Source organism: Hemitrygon akajei, chromosome 5 (genome assembly GCF_048418815.1).
Source record: "Hemitrygon akajei chromosome 5, sHemAka1.3, whole genome shotgun sequence".
Lineage (NCBI taxonomy): Eukaryota > Metazoa > Chordata > Chondrichthyes > Myliobatiformes > Dasyatidae > Hemitrygon > Hemitrygon akajei.
The window spans coordinates 95,482,158-95,501,065 of NC_133128.1; the positions used below are offsets into that span (position 1 = coordinate 95,482,158).

The following is an 18,908-nucleotide window of genomic DNA, read 5'->3' on the forward strand; positions in this document are numbered from 1 at the left end:
CCCCAGGATACAGTTAGTGTGGGGAGAATGACCCCAGGGCACAGTTAGTGTGGGGAGAATGACCCCAGGATACAGTTAGTGTGGGGAGAATGGCCCCAGGACACAGTTAGTGTGGGGAGAATGACCCCAGGACACAGTTAGTGTGGGGAGAATGGCCCAGTTAGTGTGGGGAGAATGACCCCAGGATACAGTTAGTGTGGGGAGAATGGCCCCAGGACACAGTTAGTGTGGGGAGAATGACCCCAGGACACAGTTAGTGTGGGGAGAATGACTCCAGGACACAGTTAGTGTGGGGAGAATGACCCCAGGACACAGTTAGTGTGGGGAGAATGGCCCCAGGATACAGTTAGTGTGGGGAGAATGGCCCCAGGATACAGTTAGTGTGAGGAGAATGACCCCAGGGCACAGTTAGTGTGGGGAGAATGGCCACAGGGCACAGTTAGTGTGGAGAGAATGACCCCAGGATACAGTTAGTGTGGGGAGAATGGCCTCAGAACACAGTTAGTGTGTGGAGAATGACCCCAGGATACAGTTAGTGTTGGGAGAATAGCCCCAGGATACAGTTAGTGTTGGGAGAATGGCCCCAGGATACAGTTAGTGTGGGGAGAATGACCCCAGGGCACAGTTAGTGTGAGGAGAATGACCTCAGGATACAGTTAGTGTGGGGAGAATGGCCCCAGGATACAGTTAGTGTGGGGAGAATGGCCCCAGGGCACAGTTAGTGTGGGGAGAATGACCCCAGGTCACAGTTAGTGTGGGGAGAATGACCCCAGGACACAGTTAGTGTGGGGAGAATGACCCCAGGTCACAGTTAGTGTGGGGAGAATGGCCCCAGGATACAGTTAGTGTGAGGAGAATGGCCCCAGGATACAGTTAGTGTGGGGAGAATGACCCCAGGATACAGTTAGTGTGGTGTGAATGACCCCAGGACACAGTTAGTGTGGGGAGAATGACCCCAGGTCACAGTTAGTGTGGGGAGAATGACCCCAGGATACAGTTAGTGTGGGGAGAATGACCTCAGGACACAGTTAGTGTGGGGAGAATGGCCCCAGGATACAGTTAGTGTGGGGAGAATGGCCCCAGGGCACAGTTAGTGTGGGGAGAATGACCCCAGGTCACAGTTAGTGTGGGGAGAATGACCCCAGGACACAGTTAGTGTGGGGAGAATGACCCCAGGTCACAGTTAGTGTGGGGAGAATGGCCCCAGGATACAGTTAGTGTGAGGAGAATGGCCCCAGGGCACAGTTAGTGTGAGGAGAATGGCCCCAGGATACAGTTAGTGTGGGGAGAATGACCCCGGGACACAGTTAGTGTGGGGAGAATGACCCCAGGGCACAGTTAGTGTGAGGAGAATGGCCCCAGGATACAGTTAGTGTGGGGAGAATGGCCCCAGGTCACAGTTAGTGTGGTGAGAATGACCCCAGGATACAGTTAGTGTGGGGAGAATGACCCCAGATCACAGTTAGTGTGGTGAGAATGACCCCAGGACACAGTTAGTGTGGGGAGAATGACCCCAGGACACAGTTAGTGTGTGGAGAATGGCCTCAGAACACAGTTAGTGTGTGGAGAATGACCCCAGGACACAGTTAGTGTTGGGGAAATGACCCCAGGACACAGTTTGTGTGGGGAGAATGACCCCAGGGCACAGTTAGTGTGGGGAGAATGGCCCCAGGTCACAGTTAGTGTGGGGAGAATGGCCCCAGGGCACAGTTAGTGTGGGGAGAATGACCCCAGGACACAGTTAGTGTGGGGAGAATGGCCCCAGGGCACAGTTAGTGTGGGGAGAATGACCCCAGGACACAGTTAGTGTGGGGAGAATGGCCCCAGGGCACAGTTAGTGTGGGGAGAATGACCCCAGGACACAGTTAGTGTGGGGAGAATGACCCCAGGGCACAGTTAGTGTGGGGAGAATGACCCCAGGATACAGTTAGTGTGGGTAGAATGGCCCCAGGATACAGTTAGTGTGGGGAGAATGGCCCCAGGTCACAGTTAGTGTGGGGAGAATGACCTCAGGATACAGTGTGGTGAGAATGACCCCAGGATACAGTTAGTGTGGGGAGAATGACCCCAGGACACATTTAGTGTGGGGAGAATGGCCCCAGGATACAGTTAGTGTGGGGAGAATGACCCCAGGACACAGTGTGGTGAGAATGACCCCAGGATACAGTTAGTGTGGGGAGAATGACCCCAGGATACAGTTAGTGTGGGGAGAATGACCCCAGGACACATTTAGTGTGGGGAGAATGGCCCCAGGATACAGTTAGTGTGGGGAGAATGACCCCAGGACACAGTTAGTGTGGTGTGAATGACCCCAGGACACAGTTAGTGTGGGGAGAACGGCCCCAGGATACAGTTAGTGTGGGGAGAATGGCCCCAGGTCACAGTTAGTGTGGTGAGAATGACCCCAGGATACAGTTAGTGTGGGGAGAATGACCCCAGGTCACAGTTAGTGTGGTGAGAATGACCCCAGGACACAGTTAGTGTGGGGAGAATGACCCCAGGACACAGTCAGTGTGGGGAGAATGAGCCCAGGACACAGTTAGTGTGGGGAGAATGGCCTCAGGACACAGTTAGTGTGGGGAGAATGACCCCAGGATACAGTCAGTGTGGGGAGAATGGCCTCAGGACACAGTTAGTGTGGGGAGAATGACCCCAGGATACAGTCAGTGTGGGGAGAATGACCCCAGGACACAGTTAGTGTGGGGAGAATGGCCCCAGGATACAGTTAGTGTGGGGAGAATGGCCTCAGGACACAGTTAGTGTGAGGAGAATGACCCCAGGTCACAGTTAGTGTGGGGAGAATGACCCCAGGACACAGTTAGTGTGGGGAGAATGACCCCAGGACACAGTTAGTGTGGGGAGAATGGCCTCAGGTCACAGTTAGTGTGGGGAGAATGACCTCAGGATACAGTTAATGTGGGGAGAATGACTCCAGGTCACAGTTAGTGTGGGGAGAATGACCCCAGGACACAGTTAGTGTGGGGAGAATGACGCCAGGACACAGTTAGTGTGGGGAGAATGGCCTCAGGTCACAGTTAGTGTGGGGAGAATGACCTCAGGATACAGTTAGTGTGGGGAGAATGACTCCAGGTCACAGTTAGTGTGGGGAGAATGGCCCCAGGATACAGTTAGTGTGAGGAGAATGGCCCCAGGATACAGTTAGTGTGGGGAGAATGACCCCAGGATACAGTTAGTGTGGGGAGAATGACCTCAGGATACAGTTAGTGTGGGGAGAATGACCCCAGGATACAGTTAGTGTGGGGAGAATGACCACAGGTCACAGTTAGTGTGGGGAGAATGGCCCCAGGATACAGTTAGTGTGGGGAGAATGACCCCAGGATACAGTTAGTGTGGGGAGAATGACCCCAGGGCACAGTTAGTGTGGGGAGAATGACCCCAGGATACAGTTAGTGTGGGGAGAATGGCCCCAGGACACAGTTAGTGTGGGGAGAATGACCCCAGGACACAGTTAGTGTGGGGAGAATGGCCCAGTTAGTGTGGGGAGAATGACCCCAGGATACAGTTAGTGTGGGGAGAATGGCCCCAGGACACAGTTAGTGTGGGGAGAATGACCCCAGGACACAGTTAGTGTGGGGAGAATGACTCCAGGACACAGTTAGTGTGGGGAGAATGACCCCAGGACACAGTTAGTGTGGGGAGAATGGCCCCAGGATACAGTTAGTGTGGGGAGAATGGCCCCAGGATACAGTTAGTGTGAGGAGAATGACCCCAGGGCACAGTTAGTGTGGGGAGAATGGCCACAGGGCACAGTTAGTGTGGAGAGAATGACCCCAGGATACAGTTAGTGTGGGGAGAATGGCCTCAGAACACAGTTAGTGTGTGGAGAATGACCCCAGGATACAGTTAGTGTTGGGAGAATAGCCCCAGGATACAGTTAGTGTTGGGAGAATGGCCCCAGGATACAGTTAGTGTGGGGAGAATGACCCCAGGGCACAGTTAGTGTGAGGAGAATGACCTCAGGATACAGTTAGTGTGGGGAGAATGGCCCCAGGATACAGTTAGTGTGGGGAGAATGGCCCCAGGGCACAGTTAGTGTGGGGAGAATGACCCCAGGTCACAGTTAGTGTGGGGAGAATGACCCCAGGACACAGTTAGTGTGGGGAGAATGACCCCAGGTCACAGTTAGTGTGGGGAGAATGGCCCCAGGATACAGTTAGTGTGAGGAGAATGGCCCCAGGATACAGTTAGTGTGGGGAGAATGACCCCAGGATACAGTTAGTGTGGTGTGAATGACCCCAGGACACAGTTAGTGTGGGGAGAATGACCCCAGGTCACAGTTAGTGTGGGGAGAATGACCCCAGGATACAGTTAGTGTGGGGAGAATGACCTCAGGACACAGTTAGTGTGGGGAGAATGGCCCCAGGATACAGTTAGTGTGGGGAGAATGGCCCCAGGGCACAGTTAGTGTGGGGAGAATGACCCCAGGTCACAGTTAGTGTGGGGAGAATGACCCCAGGACACAGTTAGTGTGGGGAGAATGACCCCAGGTCACAGTTAGTGTGGGGAGAATGGCCCCAGGATACAGTTAGTGTGAGGAGAATGGCCCCAGGGCACAGTTAGTGTGAGGAGAATGGCCCCAGGATACAGTTAGTGTGGGGAGAATGACCCCGGGACACAGTTAGTGTGGGGAGAATGACCCCAGGGCACAGTTAGTGTGAGGAGAATGGCCCCAGGATACAGTTAGTGTGGGGAGAATGGCCCCAGGTCACAGTTAGTGTGGTGAGAATGACCCCAGGATACAGTTAGTGTGGGGAGAATGACCCCAGATCACAGTTAGTGTGGTGAGAATGACCCCAGGACACAGTTAGTGTGGGGAGAATGACCCCAGGACACAGTTAGTGTGTGGAGAATGGCCTCAGAACACAGTTAGTGTGTGGAGAATGACCCCAGGACACAGTTAGTGTTGGGGAAATGACCCCAGGACACAGTTTGTGTGGGGAGAATGACCCCAGGGCACAGTTAGTGTGGGGAGAATGGCCCCAGGTCACAGTTAGTGTGGGGAGAATGGCCCCAGGGCACAGTTAGTGTGGGGAGAATGACCCCAGGACACAGTTAGTGTGGGGAGAATGGCCCCAGGGCACAGTTAGTGTGGGGAGAATGACCCCAGGACACAGTTAGTGTGGGGAGAATGGCCCCAGGGCACAGTTAGTGTGGGGAGAATGACCCCAGGACACAGTTAGTGTGGGGAGAATGACCCCAGGGCACAGTTAGTGTGGGGAGAATGACCCCAGGATACAGTTAGTGTGGGTAGAATGGCCCCAGGATACAGTTAGTGTGGGGAGAATGGCCCCAGGTCACAGTTAGTGTGGGGAGAATGACCTCAGGATACAGTGTGGTGAGAATGACCCCAGGATACAGTTAGTGTGGGGAGAATGACCCCAGGACACATTTAGTGTGGGGAGAATGGCCCCAGGATACAGTTAGTGTGGGGAGAATGACCCCAGGACACAGTGTGGTGAGAATGACCCCAGGATACAGTTAGTGTGGGGAGAATGACCCCAGGATACAGTTAGTGTGGGGAGAATGACCCCAGGACACATTTAGTGTGGGGAGAATGGCCCCAGGATACAGTTAGTGTGGGGAGAATGACCCCAGGACACAGTTAGTGTGGTGTGAATGACCCCAGGACACAGTTAGTGTGGGGAGAACGGCCCCAGGATACAGTTAGTGTGGGGAGAATGGCCCCAGGTCACAGTTAGTGTGGTGAGAATGACCCCAGGATACAGTTAGTGTGGGGAGAATGACCCCAGGTCACAGTTAGTGTGGTGAGAATGACCCCAGGACACAGTTAGTGTGGGGAAAATGACCCCAGGACACAGTTAGTGTGGGGAGAATGGCCTCAGAACACAGTTAGTGTGGGGAGAATTAACGCAGGATACAGTTAGTTCAGTCAGAGTGGCCCCAAAGACAGGTAGAACAGTGCGGATGGCCTCAGGGCATAGTTATTGTGGTGTGAATGGCCCCAGGGTGCAGTTAGAACAGTGGTAATGGCCCCAGGGGTTGTGTTCTGTTCCCTGTTTGAGATGTGGGTATTCTGGGAGACCTGCATCCTCCCACATAACCACATCTGCACCAGGTGCAGCTCTGTGACCATCGGCTGACACGGGAGACCGAGGAGATGATTTATAGGAGCTACAGGGAGGTCGTCACCCCTTGGTTGCAGGAGGCAGGTAACTGGGTGACTGTTATGAGAATGCAGGGAAATGGGATGCCAGTGTGGAGTAACCTGTGGCCTTACCGCTCAGTAATGAGCATTTGGATCCTATTGAGGGGTATGACCTACCAGGGGTTGCCACGGCGACCGGGTTTCTAGCACTGAGTCTGGCACTGTGGCTCAGAGGAGAAGAGAGGTGAAGAGGACTGCGGTGCTGACAGGAGATTCTACAGTCAGAGGGATTGAGACGAGATTCTGTAGGTGCAATAGGAACACCTGGATGGTATGTTGTCTCCCTGGTGCCAGGCTCAGGGATGTCTCAGACCGAATCCACGGCATTTTAAAGGGTGCTGAGTAACCGGGAGTCTTGGTACAGATTGGCACCAATGATACATGTAGGAAAGGTGAGGAGGTCCTGAAGAGAGATTTTAGAGAGTTGGGTAGAAAGCTGAAAAGCGGGCCAGCAGGGTAGTGACCTCTGGATTGTTGCCTGTGCCACGTGCCAGTGAGGGTAAGAATAGGAGCAGTAGGTGGATAAATACGTGGCTGAGAACTGGTGTAGGGGCAGCTGTTCAGATTTCCGAATCATTGGGATCTCTTCTGGAGAAGGTGCGACCTGTATAAGAGGGATGGGTTCCATCTGAACCCGAGGGGGACCAATATCCTTGCAGGCAGGTTTGCTCGAACTGTTGGGGAGGGTTTAAACTAAATTGGCAGGGGGAGGGAATCAAAGTGATAGTGTTGAGGATGGGGCAGGTGGTTTGCAAACAGGCAGTGAGAGTGCTAGCAACAACAGGCTAACGACAGGGCAAAATTACAGTCAACAGGATGAGTTGCAACGGAAAAAGGGGGACAAAATTGAAAAGGGTGAATACAGGGCTAAAGCTGCTATATTTGAATGCACACAATATACAGAATAAGGTCAATGAACTTGTAGCACAGTTACAGATTGACATGTATGATAGACAATAGACAATAGGTGCAGAAGTAGACCATTCGGCCCTTCAAGCCTGCACCGCCATTTTGAGATCATGGCTGATCATCTACTATCAATACCCAGTTCCTGCCTTGTCCCCATATCCCTTGATTCCCCTATCCATAAGATACCTATCTAGCTCCTTCTTGAAAGCATCCAGAGAATTGGCCTCCACTACCTTCCGAGGCAGTGCATTCCAGACCCCCACAACTCTCTGGGAGAAGAAGTTTTTCCTTAACTCTGTCCTAAATGACCTACCCCTTATTCTCAAACCATGCCCTCTGGTACTGGACTCTCTCAGCATCTGGAACATATTTCCTGCCTCTATCTTGTCCAATCCCTTAATAATCTTATATGTTTCAATCAGATCCCCTCTTAATCTCCTTAATTCCAACGTGTACAAGCCCAGTCTCTCTAACCTCTCTGCGTAAGACAGTCCAGACATCCCAGGAATTAACCTCGTGAATCTACGCTGCACTTCCTCTACAGCCAGGATGTCCTTTCTTAACCCTGGAGACCAAAACTGTACACAATACTCCAGGTGTGGTCTCCCCAGGGCTCTGTACAAATGCAAAAGGATTTCCTTGCTCTTGTACTCAATTCCCTTTGTAATAAAGGCCAACATTCCATTAGTCTTCTTCACTGCCTGCTGCACTTGCTCATTCACCTTCAGTGACTGATGAACAAGGACTCCTAGATCTTTGTATTTCTCCCTTACCTAATTCTACACCGTTGAGATAATAATCTGCCTTCCTGTTCTTACTCCCAAAGTGGATAACCTCACACTTATTCACATTAAACATCATCTGCCAAGTATCTGCCCACTCACCCAGCCTATCCAAGTCACCCTGAATCCTCCTAACATGTCACACTGCCACCCAGCTTAGTATTATCAGCAAATTTGCTGATGTTATTCTCAATGCCTTCATCTAAATTGTTGACGTAAATTGTAAACAGCTGTGGTCCCAATACCGAGCCCTGTGGCACCCCACTAGTCACCACCTGCCATTCCGAGAAACACCCATTCACCGCTACCCTTTGCTTTCTATCTGCCAACCAGTTTTCTATCCATGTCAATGCCTTCCCCCCGATGCCCTGAGCTTTGATTTTACCCATCAATCTCCTATGTGGGACCTTATCAAATGCCTTCTGAAAATCTACAGTTTCTACAGTTATATTAAAAGCAAGAGGATAGTGAGGGATAAAATTGGTCCCTTAGAGAATCAGGGTGGTCAGCTATGTGTGGAGCCGAGGGAGATGGGAGAGATTTTGAACAATTTCTTCTCTTCGGTATTCACTAAGGAGAAGGATATTGAATGGTGTAAGGTGTGGGAAACAAGTAAGGAAGTTATGGAACCTATGACAATTAAAGAGGTGGCAGTACTGGCGCTTTTAAGAAATTTAAAAGTGGATAAATCTCCGGGTCCTGACAGGATATTCCCCACGACCTTGAGGGAAGTTTGTGTAGAGATAGCAGGAGCTCTGACGGAGATCTTTCAGATGTCATTAGAAACGGGGATTGTGCCGGAGGATTGGCGTATTGCTCATGTGGTTCCGTTGTTTAAAAAGGGTCCTAGAAGTAAGCCTGGCAATCATAGACCTGTCAGTTTGACATCAGTGGTGGGTAAATTAATGGAAAGTATTCTTAGAGATAGTATTTATAATTATCTGGATAGACAGGATCTGATTAGGAGTAGCCAGCATGGATTTGTGCGTGGAAGGTCATGTTTGACAAACCTTATTGAATTTTTTGAAGTAGTTACGAGGAATGTTGATGAGGGTAAGGCAGTGGATGTAGTCTATATGGATTTCAGCAAGGCCTTTGACAAAGTTCCACATGGAAGGTTAGTTAAGAAGGTTCAGTCGTTAGGTATTAATGCTGGAGTAATAAAATGGATTCAACAGTGGCTAGATGGGAGATGCCAGAGAGTAGTGGTGGATAATTGTTTATCGGGATGGAGGCTGGTGACTAGCGGGGTGCCTCAGGGATCTGTTTTGGGCCCAATGTTGTTTGTAATATACATAAATGATCTGGATGATGGGGTGGTAAATTGGATTAGTAAGTATGCCGATGATACTAAGGTAGGAGGTGTTGTGGATAATGAGGTGGGTTTTCAAAGCTTGCAGGGAGATTTATGCCGGTTAGAAGAATTGGCTGAATGTTGGCAGATGGAGTTTAATGCTGAGAAGTGTGAGGTTCTACATTTTGGCAGGAATAATCCAAATAGAACATACAGGGTAAATGGTAGGGCATTGAGGAATGCAGTGGAACAGAGAGATCTAGGAATAACAGTGCAAAGTTCCCTGAAGGTGGAGTCTCATGTAGATAGGGTGGTGAAGAAGGCTTTTGGAACGCTGGCCTTTATAAATCAGAGCATTGAGTACAGAAGTTGGGATGTAATGTTAAAATTGTACAAGGCATTGGTAAGGCCAAATTTGGAATATTGTGTACAGTTCTGGTCACCGAATTATAGGAAAGATATCAATAAATTAGAGAGAGTGCAGAGACGATTTACTAGGATGTTACCTGGGTTTCAGCACTTAAGTTACAGAGAAAGGTTGAACAAGTTAGGTCTCTATTCATTGGAGCGTAGAAGGTTGAGGGGGGATTTGATCGAGGTATTTAAAATTTTGAGAGGGATAGATAGAGTTGACGTGAATAGGCTGTTTCCACTGAGAGTAGGGGAGATTCAAACGAGAGAACATGATTTGAGAGTTAGGGGGCAAAAGTTTAAGGGAAACACGAGGGGGTATTTCTTTACTCAGAGAGTGATAGCTGTGTGGAATGAGCTTCCTGTAGAAGTAGTGGAGGCCAGTTCAGTTGTGTCATTTAAGGTAAAATTGGATAGGTATATGGACAGGAAAGGAGTGGAGGGTTATGGGCTGAGTGCGGGTAGGTGGGACTAGGTGAGATTAAGAGTTTGGCACGGACTAGGAGGGCTGGAATGGCCTGTTTCCGTGCTGTGATTGTTATGGTTATATGGTTAAAATCGAGGTTACATCCACTGGATCTCCCCCATCTAACTTCCTGGTTACATCCTCAAAAAACTCCAACAGATTAGTCAAGCATGATTTACCCTTGGTAAATCCATGCTGGCTCGGCCCAATCCTATCACTGCTATCTAGATATGCCACTATTTCATCCTTAATAATGGACTCTAGCATCTTCCCCACCACCGATGTCAGGCTGACAGGTCGATAGTTCTCTGTTTTCTCCCTCCCTCCTTTCTTAAAAAGTGGGATAACATTAGCCATTCTTCAATCCTCAGGAACTGATCCTGAATCTAAGGAACATTGGGAAATGATTACCAATGCATCCGCAATTTCCAGAGCCACCTCCTTTAGTACCCTAGGATGCAGACCATCTGGACCTGGGGATTTGTCAGCCTTCAGTCCCATCAGTCTACTCATCACCGTTTCCTTCCTAATGTCAATCTGTTTCATTTCCTCTGTTACCCTATGTCCTTGGCCCATCCATACATCTGGGAGATTGCTTGTGTCTTCCTTAGTGAAAACAGATCTAAAGTACTCATTAAATTCTTCTGCCATTTCTCTGTTTTCCATAACAATTTCACCCAATTCATTCTTCAAGGGCCCAATATTGTTCTTAACTATCTTCTTTCTCTTCACATACCTAAAAAAGCTTTTGCTATCTTCTTTTATATTCCTGGCTAGCTTGCGTTCGTACCTCATTTTTTCTCCCCGTATTGCCTTTTTAGTTAAGTTCTGTTGTTCCTTAAAACCTTCCCAATCATCTGTCCTCCCACTCACCTTAGCTCTGTCATACTTACTTTTTTTTAATGCTATGCAATCTCTGACTTCCTTTGTCAACCACTGTGGCCCCTTTCCCCCCTTTGAATCCTTCCTTCTCTGGGGGATGAACTGATTTTGCACCTTGTGCATTATTCCCAAGAATACCTGCCATTGCTGTTCCACTGTCTTTTCTGCTAGGCTATCCGTCCAGTCAACTTTGGCCAGCTCCTCCCTCATGGCTCCATAGTTTCCCCTGTTCAACTGCAACACTGACACCTCCGAGCTGCCCTTATCCTTCTCAAATTGCAGATAAAAACTTATCATATTATGATCACTACCTCCTAATGGCTCCTTTACTGCAAGATCGCTTATCAAATCCTGTTCATTACATAACACTAAATCCAGAATAGTCTTGTCCCTGGTCGGCTCTCGTACAAGCTGTTCCAAGAATGCATCCCGTAGGCACTCTACAAACTCCCTATCCTGGGGTCCAGCACCAACCTGATTCTCCCAGTTCACCTGCATGTTGAAATCCCCCATAACTACTGCAACATTACCTTTGCCACATGCCAATGTTAACTCCCTATTCAACTTGCACCCACCCAATATCCATGCTACTGTTTGGTGGCCTGTAGACAACACCCATTTGGGTCCTTTTGCCCTTACTGTTCCTCAGTTCTATCCACACAGACTCTACTTCTCCTGACCCTATGTCCCCCCTTGCAAAGGACTGAATCTCATTCCTCACCAACAGGGCCACCCCACCCCCTCTGCCCACATTTCTGTCCCTATGATAGCACGTATACCCTTGTACATTCATTTCCCAGGTCTGATCTCCCTGCAGCCATGTCTCCGTTATCCCAACAACATCACAGCTTGTTGTGGGCATCACTGAATCATGGCTGAGGGATGATATAGCTGGGAGCTTAATATCCAAGGAAACACATTGTGTCAAAGGGGACAGTTAGTGCAGTGAGACTAGCCCAGGGCACAATTCAGTGAGAATGGCCCCAGGGCACAGTTAGAGCAGTATGAATGCCCCCAGGACACAATTAGTTCAATGAGAATGTCCCCAGGGTAGAGTTAGTTCAGTGAGAATGGCCCCAAGGACAATTAGAACAGTGAGAATTGTCCCAGGGAAAGTTAGTTCAGTGGGAATGGCCCCAGGGATAGTTAGAACAGTGAGAATGGCCCCAGGACACAGTTAGTTCAGTGGAGAGGAAATGCATTGCTAGCATTCATTTGGAGAGTACTAGATTATAAAAGCAAGGATATAATGTTTTGGTTTTATAAGGCACTGTTAAGGTCTCACTTGGAGTATTGTGAGCAGCTTTTGGGCTCCTTATCTAAGAAAGGATGTGTTGACATCAGGGAGGGTGCAGAGGAGATTCACAGGAATTATTCTGGGAATGAAAGGGTTATTGTTTGAAGACTGATTGAGACTCTGGGCCTGTACTCACTGGAGTTTAGAAGAATGAGGGGTGATCTCTGATGCACCATCAATAACTCTCGGAGACGGGAGGTGAACAATAGGCTTTTATTAGCAGCAAACGAGACCACGACATCTTGGAGACTGAGGGAGGAGCAGTGCCTCCTATCACCTTTATACAGGGGTCTGTGCGAGGAGCCACAGGAGCAGTCAGCAGTGGGGTGTGTCCAGACAGGTATACGTAGTTTACCACAATCTCATTGAAACTTATTGAATATTGAAAGGCCTTGATAGAGTGGACATAGAGAGGATGTTTCCTGTGGTGTGGGAGTCTAAGACCAGAAGACAGCCTCAGAATAGAGGGACGATTTAGAATGGAGATGAGGAGGAATTCTTTAGCTGGAGAGTGTGAATCTGTGGAATTCCTTGCCACAGGTGGCTGTGGAAACCAAATGATATTTAAGGCAGAAGTTGATAGGTTCTTGATTAGTCAGGGCATGAAAAGTTACAGGGAGAAGGCAGGGAATTGGGTCTGAGTGGAAAATAGATCAGCCACGATGGAATATAAAATAAATTTTTCATAACTTGCATGACAAAATAAACATAAATATAATAGATATAATATTGGTGCACATTGAGGAAGATATACACCAAGATAGCATTAAGTTATTCCAATCAGTTCATGGCCAGGGTGGTAGTGGGGAAGAAGCAGTTGTTGAAGGTTGGTCCTTGGGCTCATGTATGTCCTGGCCAATGGCAGCATTGAGAAGAAGGCATGGCCTGGAGGGTAGGGGTCCCTGATGAAGTGCGCCTTTTTCCTGAGGCATTATTATCCGTGCAACAATGGATACCGGGGCCTCACCACAGTTATGGTTGGAGTTGGGCTCCAGGGGCTGTCTTGCTCTGAGTCGTTTGGTCTGATTTGTGCCTGGTTTGTTCTGTAGATTGACCAAGATATTGTTTTGTGCTCCCTCAGGACCCCGGCTTCACCGTGCCAACGAGGAGCAGAGAGTGAAATCCCAGGTCCAAACTCGCACTGGGCTGGAGCAAACCCTCTGTACTGACAATGGCTGCAAGGACAGTGCATTTGATGCTCTCAGCTTGGACAGCTCCGACAGTGCAGACACCAACTTGTCTGCGTGTTCCCCTGACAATATTTCCAGGTAAAAGTTGTCTTGTTTACTGGGGTGGTGATGGGAACAAATGCAATTGGGCTTTGATGAGGCTTTTAGATAGACACGTGAATATACAGAGAATGGAGGTACATGGATCATGTACGGGCAGACAGGATTCATTTATTTCTTCAGCGGTTTAAAGGGGGCATGACTGTGTAAGAGTTTAAAAAGAAGACAGATTTATACAGCGGCCATTGAAGGAGCGGGTGATGGAGTAGAGGGAGACAGAGTAGGAAGGCTTTGGCTCAACGGGGCTTTGGCAATAACGGGTCGAGGCAAGGTAAGTTGCCTGTGTAGAATACAGACAGGAAGTATGAGTGTGAGGCCGGTTTTCTGTGCCCGGTATCAGATGTGGAATGTCTGGGAGACTCCCAGCTTCCCAGACGGCCATATCTGCACCCGGTGTGTTGAGCTTGGGGACCGTGTTAGGGAACTGGAGCTGCAGCTCAATGATCTGCATCTGGTCAGGGAGAGTGAAGAGGTGATAGAGAGGAGCTATAGGCGGTAGTCACACTGGGGCCTCGGGAGACAGATAAGTGGGTAACAGTCAGGAGAGGAAAGGGCAAGAGTCAGATGCCAGAGAGTACCCCTATGGGTGTCCCCCTTAACAATAAGTACTCCTGCTTGAGTACTGTTGGGGGTGGGGACGGCCTATCTGGAGGAAACAACAGTGGCTGGGCCTCTGGCAGTAGTGATAGGGGACTCTATAGTCAGGGGGTCAGACAGGCGATTCTGTGGTCGCAGGAAAGAAACATGGATGGTAGTTTGCCTCCCAGGTTCCAGAGTTCAGGATGTTTCTGATCGCGTCCACGATATCCTGAAGTGGGAAGGAGAACAGCCAGAGGTCGTGGTACATATTGGTACCAATGACATAGGTAGGAAAAGGGAAGAGGTCCTGAAAAAAGACTACAGGGAGTTAGGAAGGAAGTTGAGAAGCAGGACCTCAAAGGTAGTAATCTCGGGGTTACTGCCTGTGCCACGTGACAGTGAGTATAGGAATAGAATGAGGTGGAGGATAAATGTGTGGCTGAGGGATTGGAACAGGGGGCAGGGATTCAGATTTCTGGATCATTGGGACCTCTTTTGGGGTAGGTGTGACCTGTACAAAGAGGACAGGTTGCACTTGAATCCTAGGGGGACCAATATCCTGGCAGGGAAGTTTGCTAAGGCTATTGGGGAGAATTTAAACTAGAATTTCTGGGGGGATGGGAACTGAACTGAAGTGACAGAGGAAGAGGCGGTTGGCTCACAAATAGAGAAAGCTTGGAGACAGTGAAAGAGGGAGGATAGGCAGATGATGGAGAAGGGACGCACTCAGACCAATGGTTTGAGATGTGTCTGTTGTAATGTGAGGAGTATCATTAATAAAGTGGATAAGCTTAGAGCGTGGACCAGCACTTGGAGCTATGATGTTGTGGCCATTACAGAGACCTGGATGGTGCAGGGGCAGGAATGGCTACTTCAAGAGCCAGGCTTTAGATGGTTCAGAAAGGACAGGGAAAGAGGCGAAAGAGGTGGGGGCATGGCACTGCTGATCAGAAATAATGTCACGGCTGCAGAAAAGGAGGAAGACATGGAGGGATTGTCTACGGAGTCTCTATGGGTGGAAGTTAGGAATAGAAAGGGGTCAATAACTCTACTGGGTGTTTTTTATAGACCACCCAATAGTAACAGGGACATCGAGGAGCAGATAGGGAGACAGATTCTGCAAAGGTGTAATAATAACTGGGTTGTTGTGGTGGGAGGTTTTAATTTCCCAAATATGGCGTCTCCCTAGAGTGAGGGGTTTAGATGGGTTGGAGTTTGTTAGGTGTGTTCAGGGAAGTTTCTTGACACAATATGTACATAAACCTACAAGAAGAGAGGCTGTACTTGAATTGGGATTGGGAAATGAATCTGGTCGGGTGTCAGGTCTCTCAGTGGGGGAGCATTGTGGAGATAGTGATCACAATTCTATCTCCTTCATCATAGCATTAGAAAGGGATAGGAACAGACAGGTTAGGGAAATGTTTAATTGGAGTAAGGGGAAATATGAGGTTATCAGACAGGAACTTGGAAGCATAAATTGGAAACGTTCTCAGGGAAATGTACGGAAGAAATGTGGTAATTGTTCAGGGGATATTTGTGTAGGGTTCTGCATAGGTGTATTCCAATGAGACAGGGAAAGGATAATAGGGTGCAGGAACCGTAGTGTACAAAGGCTGTTGTAAATCTAGTCAAGAGGAAAAGAACTTATGAAAGACTCAAAAAACTAGTTAATGATAGAAATCCAGAAGATTATAAGGCTAGCAGGAAGGAGTTTAAGAATGAAATTAGGAGAGCCAGAAGGGACTATGAGAAGGCCTTGATGGACAGGATTATGGAAAACCCCAAGGCATTCTACAAGTATGTGAAGAGCAAGAGGATAAGACGTGAGAGAATAGGACCTATCAAGTGTGACAGTGGAAAAGTGTGTATGGAGCAGAGGTAGTTAGTGAGTACTTTGCTTCTGTATTCACTATGGAAAAGGATCTTGGCGATTGTAGGGATGACTTACAGTGGACTGAAAAACTTGAGCATACAGATATTAAGAAAGAGGATGTGCTGGGCTTTTGGAAAGCATCAAGTTGGATAAGTCACCAGGACTAGACGGGATGTACCCCAGGCTACTGTGGGAGGCGAGGGAGGAGATTGCTGAGCCTCTGGCAATGATCTTTGCATCATCAATGAGAACGGGAGAGGTTCCAGAGAATTAGAGGGTTGCAGATGTTGTTCCCTTATTCAAGAAAGGGAGTACAGATAGCCCAGGAAATTATAGACCAGTGAGTGGTTGATAAGATGATGGAGAAGATCCTGAGAGGCGGGATTTATGAACATTTGGGGAGGTATAATATGATCAGGAATAATCAGCATGGCTTTGTCAAGGGCAGGTCATCCTTACGAGCCTGATTGAATTTTTTGAGGAGGTGACTAAACACAGTGATGAGGGTAGCGCCGTAGATGTAGTGTGCAGTCGGCCCTCCTTATCCACGAGGGATTGGTTCCGGGACCCCTTGCGGATACCAAAATTGGCTGATGCTCAAGCCCCTTATTCAACGTGTTTCAATGCCGTGGATCTTAGGACCCAGCGGAACCTCAGACCTTATTTAACCGGTCTCAGTGCGGTGGACATTAGGACCCGGCAGCAGTGATCTGAATCCACAGTGTTTCTGTTCACGAAAATAATCACGATAACGATTGAAAATAAAGTGGAAATAATAAAGTGATTGGAAAGAGGTGAAACGCCATTGGTCATTGGAAAAGCGTTAGGCTACGTCAGTCAACGATCGGAACAATTTTAAAGGATAAAGTGAGAAAGGCTCTGCCCTGATGAAAACTACAATTATTACTAAGCAACGCAGTGGTTTAATTATTGGGTTTTGGGGTTTTGGGTGTTTGATCCTCCACATCAACCTGGCACGGTGCAGAGTGCACTCGGGAGCGATCTGTCACTAGATCGAACTCGGGATCTTCTCGAGCCCGGTGCTGAAACTTACTTTCTGAAGTGTTTTATATGCAGAGAAAGGTAAAATATAAACTATATACAAAGACAAACATTTGACTAACTGACGCTAAATAATTCTGGATGTACCTGTTCCAACTTACTTAGTAAGAACTTACGATTTTTTCGATCCGATCCACGATAACCCATGCACATCCTCCAGTATACTTTAAATCATCTCTATATTACTTATAATACTTAATACAATGTAAATGCTATGTAAAATAGTTGTTATACTGCATTGTTTAGGGAATAATGACAAGAAAAAAAAGTCTTTGCATGCTCTAACAACAAGTGCTGGAAGTTTTCGTGATTCGTGGTTGGTTGAATTTGTGGATAAAGAGGGCCGACTGTACATGGATTTCAGCAAGGCATTTGATAAGGTGCCCCATGCAAGGCTTATTGAGAAAGTAGGGAGGCATGGGATCCAAGGGGACATTGCTTTGTGGATCCAGAACTGGCTTGCCCGCAGAAGGCAAAGAGTGGTTGGAGATGGGTCATATTCTGCATGGAGGTCGGTCACCAGTGCTGTGCCTCAGGGATCTGTTCTGGGACCCTTACTCTTCGTGATTTTTATAAATGACCTGGATGAGGAAGTGGAGGGATGGGTTAGTAAATTTGCTGATCACACAAATGTTGGGGGTGTTGTAGACAGTGTGGAGGGCTGTCAGAGATTACAGCGGGACATTGATAGGAAGCAAAACTGGGCTGAGAAGCGACAGATGGAGTTGACCCAGATAAGTGTGAGATGGTTCATTTTGGTAGGTCAAATATGATGGAAGAATATAGTATTAATGGTAAGACTCTTGGTAGTGTTGAGGATCAGAGGGATCTTGGGGTCTGAGTCCATAGGACACTCAAAGCTGCTGCACAGGTTGACTCTGTGGTTAAGAAGGCATAGAGTGCATTGGCCTTCAGCAACCATGGGATTGAATTTAGGAGCCGAGAGGTAATGTTGCAGCTATATAGGACCCTGGTCAGACCCCACTTGGAGTACTGTGCTCAGTTCTGATCACCTCACTATAGGAAGGACGTGGAAACCATAGAAAGGGTGCAGAAGAGATTTACAATGATGTTACCTGGATTGGGGAGCATGCCTTATGAGAATAAGTTGAGTGAACTTGGCCTTTTCTCCTTGGAGCAACGGAGGATGAGAGGTGACGTGGTAGAGGTGTACAAGATAATGAGAGGCATTGATTGTGTGGATAGTCATAGGCTTTTTTCAAAGGCTGAAATGGCTAGCCTGAGAGAGCATAGTTTTAAGGTGCTGGGGAGTAGGTACAGAGGAGATGTCAGGGGTAAGTTTTTTACGCAGAGAGTGGTGAGTGCGTGGAATGGGCTGCCAGCGGTGGCGGTGGAGGCGGATACAATAGGGTCTTTTAAGGGACTCCTGGATAGGTACATGGAGCTTAGAAAAATAGAGGGCTATGGGTAAGCCTAGGTAGTTCTAGGGTAAGGAAATGTTCAACACAGTTTTGTGGGCTGAAGGGCCTGTATTGTGCTGTAGGTTTTCTGTGTTTCTTTTTTTAATTTAATTTGGCAATATGCTCAGCTCAGGTATCATAGTCTGTTCTAGTAGCAGGGACACAGAGCATTAGTACTGTGTAGAATGAATTTCTCAGTCCATTGTATAGTGAATCTCCCAGCCAAACCACACCCCTGCCCTACCACCTCATTCCCTGTTGCTGAATCCCTCATGTACCTGTCACCTGTCAGCTGGTTTCCCAACTGCCCTTCTTCTGTAAATCTGATCCCAGATTCTGGTGCCTGAGACAGAACTCATACAAGACTAGTTCCCCATTATCACTGTGCTTATGGATGACGGCTGTTTGAGGAGTGTCCTCGTTCTGCCTCCCCTTCCCACCCGAGTCATTCTCTAC

General features: G+C 48.3%; 1 protein-coding gene across 2 annotated transcripts in view; it reads left to right on the top strand.

The window, feature by feature from the left end:
* The window catches only part of LOC140728009 (pleckstrin homology-like domain family B member 1), a 72,064-nt gene that overhangs the window by 8,137 nt on the left and 45,019 nt on the right, over positions 1-18,908 (top strand). For both annotated transcript variants that reach the window (XR_012098983.1, XM_073046100.1), the window contains exon 2: positions 13,310-13,496. The gene's annotated coding sequence lies outside the window, so the exon portion shown is untranslated. The remainder of the gene's footprint in view (positions 1-13,309; positions 13,497-18,908) is intronic.